The sequence below is a fragment of the Pezoporus wallicus genome, unplaced genomic scaffold (assembly GCF_028554395.1).
Source record: "Pezoporus wallicus isolate ANWC-B61680 ecotype Strahan unplaced genomic scaffold, APGP_CSIRO_Pwel_v1 contig_8436, whole genome shotgun sequence".
Classification (NCBI taxonomy): Eukaryota; Metazoa; Chordata; class Aves; order Psittaciformes; family Psittacidae; genus Pezoporus; species Pezoporus wallicus.
In genome coordinates, this window is record NW_026635161.1 from 69567 (window position 1) to 85080 (window position 15514).

Here is a 15514-nt window from a genome sequence, read left to right on the forward strand (position 1 = left end):
AGAAGGAGGAATTGTGAGCTGGGGGAGATGGCAGGTCTGTGAGGTAAGCACCAGGGACGAAGTGGCTTGGAAGAACAGAGAGGGTAAAAGCAAAAGGCTGGTTCCCTGTTGTGGAGACCTGGCTGTCAGAAGGGTGAGTTTCCAGCCCTGGAGGAGAGGGCTGGATGCAGTAGAGCTGTCTTCCTCTTAATCCCATTTACAGACCCATCTGGTCAGTGCTCCTTGTGAAGGGCAGCATGTGGATTTTCCCTCTGCTGTTTGTGCCCTTCGATCATACACACCAGGAAGCAGGAATCTCACTTGTTCTTGCCCAGTGTGTTTTGTCAGCTCCAGTCTACCAGACAAGCTCACAGGAATTAATGCCAGTGATACAGACATCAGTGAAGTTGCTGCTTCCTGTGGGGCCCTGGCTCGTGGGGGGAGACCTTCACTGTGAGGCTCCTTGCACCCACCCATCTTGACATCCCTCCTGGCCGCTGTGCCTTCCCTGATGCCGCTGCCTCTCTTCAGAAGAGGCTGTGTGTGTGCAGATATCAGTGCTCTTGCCCTTAGAGAGGGCTTTGCCACCCTCACCATCCTCACCCACCTGGTTCCCGTGTTCCTGATGCAGCACTGGTGCCAAAGGCATCTCTTCATCTCCTCATGTGCGAGGTCAGAAGTGACTTCTTGGAGAAGAGGCGACCCGGTGCTTTGGACATAGGAGGTGCTTTGACTCCCATGGGGAAGCAGAAACTGGTGATTAAATTGTTTCCCCAGGTGCAGGCCTGAGCGTTCCATGTAGGTGTGTTGCTCTCAGGTGACATTTGTCTTTTAAACACAGTGCTTTCCCATGTGAGCTTGTTTGGGGTCACAGAATGTGAGTGTTTCTGTTGTTCCCGATCATGAACATGAGGTGGGTCTGAACTAAAGACTACACTGGTTGGGATTTCTAGTTTGGGTTCTCCCCAAGGGATGTCCTAAGCACTGGTGATGCCATGAGCAAGGGTCAAGGCCGTGCTCTCCAAATGATGTCCATCCACACTTGAAACCCTCAGTATTTTGTTGTACAGAAATGGGAGAGCTCAGCAGAAGCATCCATCAGCCGTTACGTGCTGCTGCTAATGTGCAGGGGAGACTCGTGTGGGGCTGGAGGTGCTGAGGCTGGGCTGTATGTTTGTGAGTAGGTGTAGGTCTGGTGCAGGGACATTCTTGAGGTGTGGGTGTGCTGGAGCCAAAGGCTGGGTAAGGCTAGCAGCAGGCACTGCTCACCACTGGGATAGAGTAGAAGGGACGCTCTGGGTTGCTGCTGTTTCCATTGGCCTGGCACCATAAGGTTGGGTTTATCCTAAACCCAGTACTGTTTCTTATTCCCCAGTACCCCTGGGGTTAGAGCACTCCCTGTGTTACGGGAGCTGCTGAAGATTATTTGGGTAGTAGGTGCGACCAACTCACAGACAGGCTTTGCTATAGCATAGCTAATGAGATTAACATAGTGTTCACTTAAGAAAAGAGAAAAGAAGAGGCTGGTTGGCTGAATGGGGCTCAGAAGACTCATTTCATGTGCTAGGACTTGGAAACACAAGCTATTTAGCTTAGCAAGGAGAAAGTTCAGAGCATCTGGTGGGTTGGAAGCCTGTCTGTTAATGACTGCCAGAGCCTGGGCAGGGTGCTGGGAGCGCAGTCGCCTTCTAAACATCTGCTGCCCTCCGGATTCGGGCCGACCTTGTCTGACACCCATCCCGCTCGCTTTGTTCCAGGCTGTGTGTTGAAATAGAGGAAGGTCCCTGCTGGCTGGAAGATGAAGCTAAAGAAATGGGACTGAAAGCACTGGGTTTCTTAGGCATGTTGCTAGCATGAGAACAGCCTATCACAGGGCTGCAGCAGACCTCGCATCCTTTAAATATTAGGGTATTAGGCTCTGCTTTAAATACTGCCTTGGTTTTTAAATATCTGCTGTAGCTGCTGGTCCGTATCTGCAGAAAGTGCAGGGATGAACCCTGGGAAGTTCTGTCTGTGCCTGTGGGGCTGTTAGCTGAGATGGGTGCAATGAGGCCTTTTGGCTTTGGAAGCGATTTTGTTAATTTGAACTATTTTTGTTGGTCTTTCTTCACTTCTCTCCCTTATGTCTGTGACTCTCTTGCCTGCTGCTCTAATTACTTCTTAACACCCAGTTGCTTCACGAGGCCACTCCAATGTATGTGTTAGTGGTGCTGCTGTGCTAAATACCTGCGGTTCCACCTGCCCAGCATCCAGTAATCCAGGCCGGTTTCCCTGCTTCCTTCTCCTGGCTCTCTGCAACCTCAGCTGAACGTTCTTTGATGTGGACTTAAGTGCCATTTGAGCTCTAGAAGTAACATTTCGCTCAGAACATGCTTTTCCACTTGTTCTGCTTGATCTTGCGACTATTAAGTAGTTTTAAATAAAGATTCTTTTTTTTTTGCCTCTTGCACCGTCTGCACCGAAGCGCAGCGACTTGGAACAGGCGCCAGATCTTTCCCAAGCACAGTAGAGGAGTAATTCCAAGCTTGACATAAACGTTCTGTTCCTGCTGCCCTCGTGTACTGTACGCTTAGTTGGTGTGTACCCTCCATCCCCAAACCATCACCCTCAATTGTCCTGAAGTAAATGGTGTGTGGTGCATGTCACAGAAACCCAGTGCTCACAGAGCCGAGGAGAATGAGAGCAGCTCCTGGGAGCTGAGCATGTCGGGAGAACTTTCGATCCTGAGGGTTAACTGTGGAACATGAGGGAGCCACCCTGGAGCTCTGCCTTTGGAGCAGGGCTTTTACAAAGCACCCCTGCTGACACCACGAGCTGCTGGCTCGTATTTAAGTTCTTGTGTCCGTTTTAACCTCTACCGATACAGAGCTCCAGTGCGAAGCTGCTCCCAAAGTGGGAAGATCTGCTGGGGTTGCTATAGCGAAAGGCTGGAGGTGTCTTCAGGAGTTTAAATCAGGCCTGTGCACTGGTATACATGGGCTACACGTAAAGTAAGAGCTACTGCTGCAGTGCTTGTGTCGGATGGGGAGAGCAAGGGGCTTGCACCAGCCTGTTGGGCTGAGCGTGCCAGTGGAGCAGCGGGCAGGGAAACACATGCCATTGGGTTTAAGGGAAAAGAGACCAAGCTGTTGGATCTAAGGAAAGAGATACTGCTACTGATGTTTCGTGAGTGAGCAATAGGCTGTGGTTCCCGGTGCCTAAATCCCCTCCTGTGCGGAATATCCCCTCCTCTGCTGCTCCAACCTTCCAACAGCAATAGAGATACACTGTGGTATCCCAGCCATGCTTTTATTGTCCTCTCCTTCTTTGACTTCATTATGCCTGGGTCTCTGAAACCTCTTTAATATGTGTAAATACTGAAATGACATTATCTTTAAAGAGCCCTTTATTAAAAATGTACTGACCTTCCTCATCAGAAGAAACTTGCCCGTAGCTGCTTTTCTCCTTCCCCGCGTTTTGACAAGTATTGAGGGCAGGATGGTGAATCATCTCACCAGGGCGACGGCTGGGGCTGAAAACCAGGCAGGTTTCTTCAGACACGGCTCCAACGTGATGCTCCGCATGCAGCACATCCCCAGCCATGGGATCGGGGGGTTGCTCCCCCCCGGGGGGGTCCTAGGACACTGCCTCTTGCTGGGTTTGCAGTTCAGAGCAGCTCTAAACCTCATTAACTGTCAGCCCGGGGGCCTCCAGTGTGTGCTGAGGCCCTGCTCTGCTCAGCTGACTCAGGACCAGACTTTATGGGCGATCAGTCGCAGCTGCAGCCGCTGTGAGCTGTGCCCTGGGGCTGGTTTGTGCATAGTGGGCACGGCTGGCTGGTCCCTGGTACATCAGAAAGCATTGATACGAATATCCTCATCCCATCCCCTTCCAAACCAGCGCTGGGTCCGAGCGGGTTGAGCTGATGTGAGACGTGCCCCCCAGTACAGTGCCAGCAGCCCCCTGGTCTGTGAGGCCAGTGGAGCATCGCCCCACAGGGCTTCTGCCCTGCAGACCTCTCACTGGGAGGGAGTTTAAAGCCAAGGAAGATGAGGAAGGCCAGGCACTCGGTGTGGTGGGCTTCACCAGACATGGGGCATGTACCCGAGTACAGCTCTTTGGCTCTGCACAGGGGACTCTGGGTTCCTTGCGGAGGGAGAGACGACTTGCCATGAAAGACTGGTGTGTGAGGGGCTAAACTGCCAACAGTTTGAAGCCTTTCAGTGTGGGCTTTTAATGAGGGCTTCACAGTTGTTTAAATGCAGTTGCATAGAGCAGGGGCAGGAAAGCAGATGGGTGCCGTGCCCCTGTGGCCACAGTGCTGCCTGTCCCTGTCCCCCTGGTCAGCATCGGTGTTCCTCCTGCCCTGGGCAGCAGAGCCCATCCCTAGGGCTCTCAGGGCAGCTGTGCCTACTTCTGCCTGGGATCCTGTGTTTCCTGCAGGGATTGCTGGAAACTCCCCACATCCGTGTGCTGTTTATTGCTTTGGAGCCGATCGCTGGATGAGTGGGGTGGTCTTACTGCTTTGGCATTGCTAATGATTGCTGGAGCAGACGACCCTTTCCTGTATGGTTCTGGTGGAGCCTTCGGCGTGCAAGGATGATCAGAGAAAGGTTCCCCCCCTCCCCTTGTAAAATATATTCCGGCTCCAGTTTGTAATGTGGTGAGAGGGGGAGCGAGAGAAGGGAACAACAGCATTAGCGGATGTAGAAGTAGCTGGAATGAGAAGCTTTTGTGCCATTAATAACAGTCCTGGCTGGCAGCCAAGGCTGGGAGTGTGGGATTAGCCTGAACAATCAAGACTGCAGGATCAAAACAAGGAGGCAGGAACAGCGAGGTCACACTGCTGCCATCTGCGCTGCCGCAGTGGTGGGAGGGAGCGGAAGAGGGGGCTGCGCTGGAGGAGCGGTGCGATGGCGCAGGCGGTGGGTGCCCGCTGCCTCCCCAGCACCAGCCCTGCCTTTGGGCATCGGCTCGCCCCGCTCTTCCCGAGCCCCACGGCGTGAGCTTGGCTGCAGCCTCTCGTTGTAAGGAAATGGCTTCTCGGAAGCAGAAGCGCTGGGGCTGGGTCGTGCACGGCTGCGCCGGACTGAAGAGCCAAACAGCATCTGTGGCCGTGGGCTTGGGGTGGGTGTCTTCGTGTGGCAGCGTCTCTGCCGTGACACTTGTGAAGCCATCTGGTGACCAGAGGGTGGGGAGAGGTCAGTGGCCGGATCTGGCTGCAGCTCTGCTGTGGTTAAGGCAGCTTGCTCCATGCTGAGCAGAGGGCACCCAGACCTTCCTGGGGCTGTGTGTGCTCTTTTACATCACCCCTTCAGAGGGAGTGACTTGAGATTTCAGCTGAAAGATGGTTTTCTGAAGCAGATGGAGGCAAATGTTGTGTTTCACTCTGGTCTCCATCAGCTTCTGCTCAGATACCTTCCTAGAGTATCAGAAAGCAAAATGATTTGCATCATTTATGTCATTTCTCCTCTTTTTCTCCCTCTGACCTAGTAAATCTTACTGTCCTGTGAATGTAAATACAAAAGCTGAAATGCAGTGGAAGCAAAGCAGTGTCCCACAAACAGCCTCCCAGCTCTTGCTAAAAATATCTCTGTGCGGTGCAGTAACTCCCAGGCATTCTTTTGTCTGACTGCTTTTGAATTCCCTAATTGAAGTTGGTTGGAGGGCAGTGCACCAGTTTCCTGAATAGCTCAGATGTTGATTGTGAGTTAAAAAACAAGAGCAAAACTGTTTTTCCCTTTGTGCAGCCGCGCTTTTTATTTACCTCCCCCTACTCCCTCGTTTTTAATATCTGTTTTTTTTTTCATTGAGATTTATTTTATAAGACAACCACATTAAATACATCTGCAGGGAAGGGGCCTGGGAGGCAGCGTGCAGGAAGACACAGTTTTTGGTACGTGATGCCACGTGTGCGTTGGAGCCAGGGTGCCGCTCCATCGGAAACGTCCAGGCTGGCGCAGGGATGCGGTGCAAATGGAGCTTAACATAGTAGGAAGTGTTAATAAAGGTTCCTAATTGCCTACTAATAACTAAATCTGTGGAATTTGGCAGCAGTTAGGATAGAGTTTTCTCCTGCAATCTGTCCCTTTCCTCTAGAAAGAGCAAAGTTGCTTCACTGACGTACACCAGTGAATCCTAAATTCATGGAAGGTACTGGGGGAAAGTGTTCCGGGTTCCACATGGCCTTCACCCTTCCATAGAGCCTGCCGGGGTGCTTCCCTGGGCAAGGAATGCTGCGGTTCAGGCCAGCATTCCAAGGTTTAACAGGGGAAGGAGAAGAAAATCAGGCTGTTTTCCTCCTTTCTGTTTCCTTTTCTATTTGAACTTTGGAAAGGAGAAAGCCAGGCTCCTTTCAGGAGATCCCAAAAGGCTGCTGGAGGCACTGTGTGTGCCTGCCATCATGGGGACAGGGAGGAAAAGTTCGTGACCAGTCATTTGTGACAAGTCATGGCCAGTCCAAGAGGCTCCCCAGAATGTATCTGTTGGGTGAATGTAATAAACCTCCAGTGCTCAGAAGCTCCTCTGTGGCCGGTAAACAAACACAAACATTGCCTTCACTGGAGTAAATTAAAGGTTTGAAATTGCGATGGAGATCGGAGAGAAGCTGATTTCAGATGCTGCTTCAGGAGCTGGGATTTATTCCGGTCCTCTGTAGTGGGAGACATTTCATAGCTGCTCAGCAGCAGCAGAAAAACAAGCACAAATATTTCCGTCTTCAGGGATAACTGCAGTGAAGCAAAGGGGGACTCACTGTACTGCTCGTTGGTACCCAGATACTTCCCCATCACCCTCCATGTCCCCAGTATGTGGAGTTGGGTGCTGGGTGCTGCACCCCAGCAGGAGCAGGGACTGGTGCCTACCGCCCCTGGCCTGGGGACTGCTTTCCATGGACCATCTTCATAGTTTTGCCTCTCCAAAAGCACAGCACAGTGGGAGAGGTTGGGGCATGGCCAGCAGCACTGGGCTGGAGCAGGATTGCAGCGCTGAGGTCGCAATGCCCTGTGCTTAGCTCCCGGGTTAATGTTTAATCTGTTTGTGTTTCAGTCCCTTGGGTTGTTTGATGTTGCGGGGCACTTTGTACAGATCTGGACTGCAGATGAGGAGCCCCAGCTCATGTGAGGGCACTGGACTGTAGACGAGCAGTCCCAGCCCCTGTGGGGGCTCCGGACTGTAGATGAGCAGCCCCAGCCCCTATGAGGGGTATTGCTTATCTGCTATAGAGGAATCTGGAGAATTCAGTGGGGAGGAAAATGAGCTTTTCTCTTTTTCCAATGAGGGGGAAACCAAGTCTGGGTGGGTGACACTGTGATGTTTTATGTACTTGGGCTGCTCCCTGCTTTGGGAGGCTGTATGTTAAGTTTCCACCTGGCCAAAACATTTTCACTCTGACTATAAACCTTCAAGGGGAGAGTGCTCAAATGGAAAAGTTGACGCATCCTTATCTGTGGTGCAGTCTCGGGATGATAGAGGAATCTGAGCCCTGGTTTCTGTCAGGCTTGAAGCTTTCCTCTCCTCCTTCCAGCAAAGTGCATACCATTGACTTGGAGCGGTTCCTTCATCAGGGCACATCCTTCAAGGAGTGGACTTTGGTCAAGAATACAGGTCTGGTTTTGGTTTAAATGCACATGATGTTCCCCGATGAGTGCCTCTGATATCTCCTTGCAGCGGCCCAGAGTCTTTGAGTAGATCTCCTTGGAGTGCTGCAGCATCGCCTTCCCAGCAAACAGCAGCATCCCTTCTCCAGAAACTTTAGCCTTTGCCTTCAGTGTGCAGTTATTCTTGCAGGAGGCATTCAAGTCATCCATCCCCCTCGTGCAGTAAGTGACACTTCTACGAATGACTGATGCTTAACATAGTCAGGGGTCACCTTACTTAGCTCTCGGTGCCTTAGGCTTTCATTGCGGTGTGCATGAGCAGCCTTTCAGACTTACAGGTCTGCTGTAGGCGGTTTGCTACCAGGAGAAATAGCCTGGTGCTCTATTTGCCAGCAGTTCTGGAGCCCATCGCTCGCTCCCCTTGCACCATAACCCTGATAACTGACCCGAACGGGCGGCTGCGGGTCAGGCTGACATCTGGCACCGCTGCCAGGAGGGAGGGCAGTGGGACTGGTGACTTCAAGGGAAGGAGCGGGAGGAGAATGGGAAGAGAAGGGAAGGGGCAACGGCAGAGGCAGGAGCTCCTGGAGCTGCGGGGTAAGACGGGCAGAACTGGAGAAGGGGCAGAACATAGTGCTGGGTGATTTCTGCAAGCGGCCGGTTGCTTCCGCAGGATGTCTTGGGGCTGAGGGCACTGCTAGTCTGCTCGTGAGGCACTACAAACCGTAAGGGTTGTGGTTAATTGCCATGTATCTGTCATGTCTGGATTTTCATTTGTCTTGAGACAGGATGCGTTTGCAGATGAAGTTTGGAAATAGCTGAGGATCAAGTGTGGTATGTTCTTTGGCAGAGTATTTTGCTCACTGTTGGTGTTTGGTGATGCAGATCTGCATGTGCGTTCAAAGTCTGTAGCTAATGTTACAATTTCCTTCCTGCTCTGAGCTTCTGTTTTCTATGCTTACACCTTTCTGGAAGCCTCCTTTCAGGCTACCCAATTCCCTGCTTGGTTTTGTATTCAAGGAGTCTTTTTCTCTGAGGCTTGAGAAAAACCTTTTCCCTGCAGGTCCATAAAGGAATAATACTCTTTTTACTGGCTGAAAACCAGACCAGTATTTCAGTAGGCTGAGCCTGCTACAGGGCATTTTACTGAGGAGACTGTGTTTCCCTGAGTGGTGAAGCTCTTGCTGCCAAAGCAGAGATGGAGGGTTGGTGGTTTGTTGTCCTGGTCAAAACCTCATTCCCCTGCTCCCTGCTTCCATCCCGCATTCCTCAGTGTGTGATGCTTGGGAGCGGGGAACGGTCCTGCTCTGGAGGCAGGCGGGATGGTGCTTGGGACACTGGCCGTTCCAGTTCGGTGTGTGATGGGGAGGAAGGCTTTGCAGTCTGGTTGTTTTCAGGGTCGCCCGTTCCTGTGCTCAGGTGGCCACAAAACTTCCTTTTCTTGGGCACTCTTGAGTGCCTGCAGACGGGGGTTGATGCTCATGCACCCTCACAGAGATCTTCATCTGTTTGGGAGGGAATTTACTCCTTTAAAATGGCTTTGCTTGTAGGGAAGAGTTGTTTACTGGTTGTGCATCTGCTCTGCTGTCTCCATCCCTGCTTGGCTAAGAATAGAACCCGGAGTGTTGCTCTGCGCGCCGTACAGCTGCGGCTGCTGAAAAACTCATTTGCCAAAATGCTTTGTATGTTCGTGGCTGAGCAGGCAATGGAGCTGGGGTCCAAAACTGCCCCTCTCCGCTCCAATCACTAATCAGCATTGCCTCTCAAAGGCCTATTGATAGTGCGTGCAAGCTGATATTGCAGAAATAAACTTTAAATAACCTCCCTTTGGTTTCTGTAAATCCCGAGTCGCAGGTGCACACCATTATCTATAGGTACTCATAAGGCCATGCTCACCACGATGGTCTTACCACTCTATTTAATTGCAGAGCACCCTTTTGGAGTAGCCTTTAGAAATCCCTATCACCGTTGGGCTATCTTCATTAAATGAATGGGGCTGTTGTCTGTCTGACAGCTGCCATTTTAATCCTGTGGTATTGTATTTCCTTGCAGGAGGCTCAACCTCACGAGGCATATTAGGCCTGAGAAAATCCAGGTTCCATTAGAAACCATTGGAAATGAGTTTCCAGGTTGATGTAAGGTAAATCGATAATGCCTATAGTATCCCGAGCTGAACTTAACGACGGAGCCAACGGTTCATTTAACCACTTCTTTAACAGCACTTTCAAAATCATTCCTGTTAAGACTTATTTTCTCACTCTGAATCTGCTGTTACGAAATTTTTTGGGCAGCATTTTTTTCGCGTTCTGCCAGAACTTTGTGATGTCCTCATCACCCCCGTGCTTAGGAGGAACCGTGGTTGCTATTGCAGTGCCCAGACAAGCCTCGGTGCCGAGGCAGCCACTACATTACTGCAGGGCTGTGAGTTTGAGAAGGGAATGCACAAAGCCTGTGACCAGGGCCTGCACCCTTGCGTGGTGCTGTCCTAGCCTGATGTGTGGCATGTCCCTGTCCCCTCTCATTGCCACCTTCCAGTCCCTGTGGCACGGGGGGTGTGCTCCTTGCTGGGGGGCACAAGCATATTCCTTCGGTCACGGCCGTTCCCCACTGCTCTGTCGCGCCTCCTCTGCTGTTTTGCAGAGAGATCCTGGAAGGAAACGGGAATTTGGTTGCAGAATAATTGAATTAGGAAAGATTAATTGTTTTCAGTGTTTTAATATCAGATTCTGCTATTTTTTAATCTATTTGAAATTAGCTCTAATAAGCAAATTGTCCGTTCTCCAAGCAAATATTCCATACTCATGAATCTTTTAAGCTAAATATAGAATCAAAGAATCCCAGACTGGTTTGAGTTGGAAGGGACCTTAAAACTCCTCCAGCTCCAACCCCTGCCACGCGCAGGGACCCCTTCCACTAGAGCAGCTTGCTCCGAGCCCCTGTGTCCAACCTGGCCTTGAACACTGCCAGGGATGGGGCAGCCACAGCTTCTCTGGGCACCCTGTGCCAGTGCCTCAGCACAGATACGGTAAAGGACCACTGAATTTTCCTGTCCTGTTCCAGCTAATGCTTGCGTGAAGTGAGGAAGATGATTACACACTAGGAGCCGGGTTGGGATCAGGCAGGAGCAGGCAATTGCCGCATGTATTGCATCACCCAGTGCATATGGGACAGCGTTGGTCCAAGCCTGCTTTGGGCAGGCCAGCGATACCCAGCACTACACAAAGCTTGGCAGGGCAGAGTTGCAGATTATGCTTTTTTATATACAAATTTGAGGTGATTCAGTGGAGATTTCTACTAGATAACCGATCGGTGCCACATGATTGTTATCTTTTTGGTTCTCTAGTATCTGCCTTGCAATGAAGTTTTATCATCTCGTGGAAACTCAGCCTTATTTAACAGCCCTTGAACTGTCAGATATTAAAATAATGTCTCTTGAACCACTTGAATGGGATAAGACTTCCCTTATATAGGGCTTGTATAGGTCTTAGAAAACCTGTAATTCCTCCTCCTCCCGCCACACTGATGTTACTATCAGGCTTTTCTTCTTAGCTGGGACAAAGAGAAGATCTGAGTTGCTAGAAGTTGATTTATTTTGATTACTGAAAACCTTAGCGCCGCTAATTTAGTCAGCACGTTATGAATGTAGGTTCTGTGTGTTCAAACTGTTCTTGGTTTTTTTTACTTAATAAGTTCTCCAGATAGTTGCCATGGAAATAATCCTGGATTCGGATAGGATGTAAAGGCCCCGAAGACTCCGGTTCAGTGACAGCAGAGCGTGGTCTGCGCGTTCCATGCTCAGCTCCTGGTCAAAATCTGGTTTTCATTGGTGATGCCGTCTCTGACACTCGCTTGTTCCTTCCATGGCTGTCCCGGTTCCCCCCTTTTGACGTTTGGGTCAGGTTTTTACGGTACCGAAAATGCTGGTTTTCACAGTGAGAGGGTTGGTTATGGTTTTCTGTCTTGTGCTGGGCTGAACCATATGAACACACATGGATTTAGCTGTCGCCTTTGCCTTACCCGAGCTTCTGGGTGGAGTCTGTGCTGCCCCCTCTCTGTTCCTGATGTGCTGGGTGCTGCTGGAGGTGCCGGTCCCAATGGTGCTGCAGCAGGAGGCTCTCCTGGGCCCCGGTTTGTGCCGCAGAACAAACCTGCTTCCTCTGGGCCTGTGTGTGCCTTTCCAGCAACTTCCCTTTGGTGCAAATGTTGTGTTTTTCATGGTGGTGCCAGGTGCTGTTTTCAGTCCTGATCGCCGGAATTGTTTTGTGCCTCTGAACCAAACCTGGGTGGTGCTTGTTGCTTGAAACAAGGCATCCAGTCCCAATTGCAGGAAAACCCAGGTTGTTTTCCTGGCTTCACAAGGCTTGAAAAATGCCTCTTATTGAAGCAGGATTCGGCATTAGTTTGAGGCATGGGAGAGGTATTTGATGCAGCATATAGGATATGTGAATCCCGTTGGTCAGTGGGAAAGGACTGGGTGTGGGAGCTGCAGAAGCAACAGCTCACCTTCCTGTACCTGATACTTGCTAGAGTGATTCCCTGTGGAAGCATCTCTTGCAGTAACAAAAACCCTGAAGCAGCTAAAGATAAAAATGTGATAGCTTTTATACAGATATGGGGCCAAATGAACAGTGTGTTTAAGAGCATGTTTCAAAGGTCTGAAAAGTGGCCATGGTTGATTTGGTTTTGGGGTGAACAGTGGAAGAGGTTTGCTGGTGAGTTGTAGGGACAAAGGCCTGGGGAGTCCCTTGGTGGAAAAATAGAGGATAATCAGCCCTTGGCTGTGCATTTCCAGTTTATAGCTGGAACAAAAAAATGGTGATATTTTTCCTTTTATGTATTGTAATTTTTAATATATTTTCTGGGGGGCTGACAAGTGCTTTCTCTTCCCCCCCCCCCCCCCCCCCCCCCCGTATCTACATACATGGTTGAATAGCTCTTGCTGTATTACACAGAGAAGGCTCTGGGGAGACCTCAGAGTAGCTTCCAGTGCCTAAAGGGGCTGCAGGAAACCTGGAGAGGGGCTTTGGACAAGGGCCTGCAGGGACAGGCCAAGGGGAATGGCTTTAACCTGCCAGAGGGTAGACTGAGATGAGCTCTTAGGCAGAAGCTCTTCCCTGTGAGGGTGCTGAGGCGCTGGCACAGGGTGCCCAGAGAAGCTGTGGCTGCCCCATCCCTGGCAGTGTTCAAGGCCAGGTTGGACACAGGGGCTTGGAGCAAGCTGCTCCAGTGGAAGGGGTCCCTGCCTGTGGCAGGGGCTGGAGCTGGAGGAGCTTTGAGGTCCCTTCAGCCCAAACCAGTCTGGGATTCTGTGAAAACACATAGTGCAGCCTGCCCTTTGTGTGGCACAGTTACTGAGTTGGAGAATCCCATCGCACTATGGATGTCCCACCTGTCACCCCTCTTGAACACACGTGCCCCGAAACCCTTTGGGTTCCATCTCAGGAATGAGGTGAGTCTCAAACACAGATTTTAAACAGCCCAACCAGCACCATAACAGAGATCACTGAGACCTCACCAGCCCACAGGCAGAGCCTGCCTTCTCCTCCGGCTCGGTTGGGCCCAACCCAGCACTCCTGCATCCTTCCTCATCGCGCTGGGTGTATTAAATTAGGGACAGAGTGACAGCTGGGCAGGAGGCTGGGAACAATGCAGATAAAGTTAGCTTTCAGCGATGTGACCCTCTCCAGGCTGCGCGCCAGAACACTATAAATAATTGATAGGAGCAACCACCCTCGCCAGCACGCTAATGTACAGCGCGGTTCCTGCAGCGAGCGGAGCTGCATTACCCATTACATCACTGCAGCTCCCCTATCAGCACTGTCATTTTACTGCTCTTAAATAATAAATTGCACTGGGAGTCGAAAGACTCCTTCACCCCATTCAAGCCTACAAGGGTGTGCGACTACACAGATGAATTTTACATATGGTGGAATAAATTTTGTATCAACCTAAAGAATTCTCGCAGGCAGAGTTCAGCCCCATGGTCTCACCCGGTGTCGGTAACAGGGTTTAGAGTATCAAAGGCAGGCGGTTCCAGCTCGGGACTTTTGATCTGGCTGGGTATCTGGAATGATTTTGAAGCTTGGCTTGGGGTCACCGGCCTAAGTTCATGGTGGTTTTTGGGGGTAAAGTTCTCCGGTGTTGCAAGCCAGGAATCTCCCGTTGGCTGTGGCTGTGAGCGGAAGGCGTGCGAGCAGCGTGCAGAGCTCCGGTCTCTCATGTGGCAGCTTTCACTTTCAACACTGTAGTTATGCAGCACTGAAAAGAGCTTGATGTAACCCAGACCCTGGTTTCCTTCATCTTTAGATATGTTCTGTTACCTCTGTTTATTCACGTTTGTGTGGGAAAGCTAAAATGTGCTTTGGCGGCTCCAGGCTTTGGAGGCAGGGGGGGTCTCTGCGCACATGGGGACACACTTTTTGGTGGAGCCTTGCAGATTTTCATGCTCATTTGTGTGGGTCTCCAAGGATCTTGAAAATGTAATCTAAAAAATCAAATATGCCCCATCCCTGGCAGTGTTCAAGGCCAGGGTGGACACAGGGGCTTGGAGCAAGGTGCTCTAGTGGAAGGTGTCCCTGCCTGTGGCAGGGGTTGGAACTGGATGAGCTTTAAGGTCCCTTCAAGAAGATAATGACCAGATTTTGGCTAAGTGTATGATTCAAGGTAAGATTAGAAACACACTTGGTCATTCACAGCCAGATGCAAGCCCTGGTACCAAAGGCTTGCATCTGGATGTGAAATTGCTGTGATCTCTAACAGAAAATCCTCTGCATTGCTTGGCACTGAGTGTGAAGGAGGTGTTTGGGGCCCCTTTCCAGGAGACATCTGTCCTGTGTCCACCTCTTCTGTGCAGGGTTTCTGTGAAAATGGTGGGGTTTGTACCTTCTAGAGAAAGACCTAAAGAATTACCCTTTCCGAATCAGGAAGTGAGCAACGCTGCAGAGCTACATAAGAAAGCATAAGCTGCTTATGTGGATTAAAATGACTGACCGTTTAGCTATGCAATTAGATGGGAGATGGTGTGATAAGTCATGAGTAAACAGCTTACCTGTGCCGTGATGTTTTTTATCTCCAGGCACGTGTGCACCAGCTTCCAGAGGGTGTTGGAGCGTTTGCTTTTAAAGGTGTTGGTCCCTTTCCCCTAAAGAAAAGAGGGTGAATGCAAGAGCTTTTCCTGCAGTTTCCTTGTGTTTCTTAGCTGTGGTGACACTCACACCAGCCTTTTTGTGCCCTTCTCGGCAAGGGGAGGCCCCCATTCTTTTGCCTTCTTGTTACCATTTGAGTCAGTGCAGCACCACAAGCCACCCTGCAGTGGGACCTAATGGAGGTAGGAAGGGCTGTAGCAGAGGAAGGTGTTTTCCAGGGGTGCATCGACATCTCAGCATGGCACTTGCTGCTGAGAGGACCTTGCAGAAGTCTTCAGGTGATGAGGTGATGCCTGTTCTCTCCAGCTGTAGGGTGTGTACATCCCTGCAGAGGTTCGGGGTGTTGCTGGTGTAGATTCCCAAACACTCTGGACACAGGGAAGCTTTTATAGGGCTGTAGCATGTAAAATACCTCAAACTGTTCATGGGTCCTGCCAGGCAGTCTCACCTGCACCTCTGTGGTTGGCTGGTCCATCCATCCTGTGCCTCGCTGCTGCCAGGCCTGGTGCTTAGGAAATGCATTCACAATGCTGGAAGGTTTTGGCCATCTCCAGTTTGGAGAGCTGGCTGATTGGAGACGTGAGGCCCCTACGGAAAGCCAGCTCAGCCCACACAAGGTAGTGTTCAGAGTGTCTCTTCACTGCAGTGTGACCCTCTGAATCGATCAGTTCCTTGGGTGACAGTGACAGGTCAACTCCATAGGCAGACAGGAGCCAGCTCTGCGGATGAGGTGGCTGTACCGGCGTGACAGCAGTTCTCATGATGAAGCAGCAATCCAGAGCTGTAGGGTCTCTGTGAAGATTTGACTCCCAG

At 50.9% G+C, this 15514-nt stretch overlaps 1 protein-coding gene across 3 annotated transcripts in view; it reads left to right on the forward strand.

Annotated features, from left to right (window-relative positions):
* The window catches only part of ANKRD11 (ankyrin repeat domain containing 11), a 145920-nt gene that overhangs the window by 63453 nt on the left and 66953 nt on the right, over positions 1–15514 (forward strand). The window lies entirely within an intron of this gene.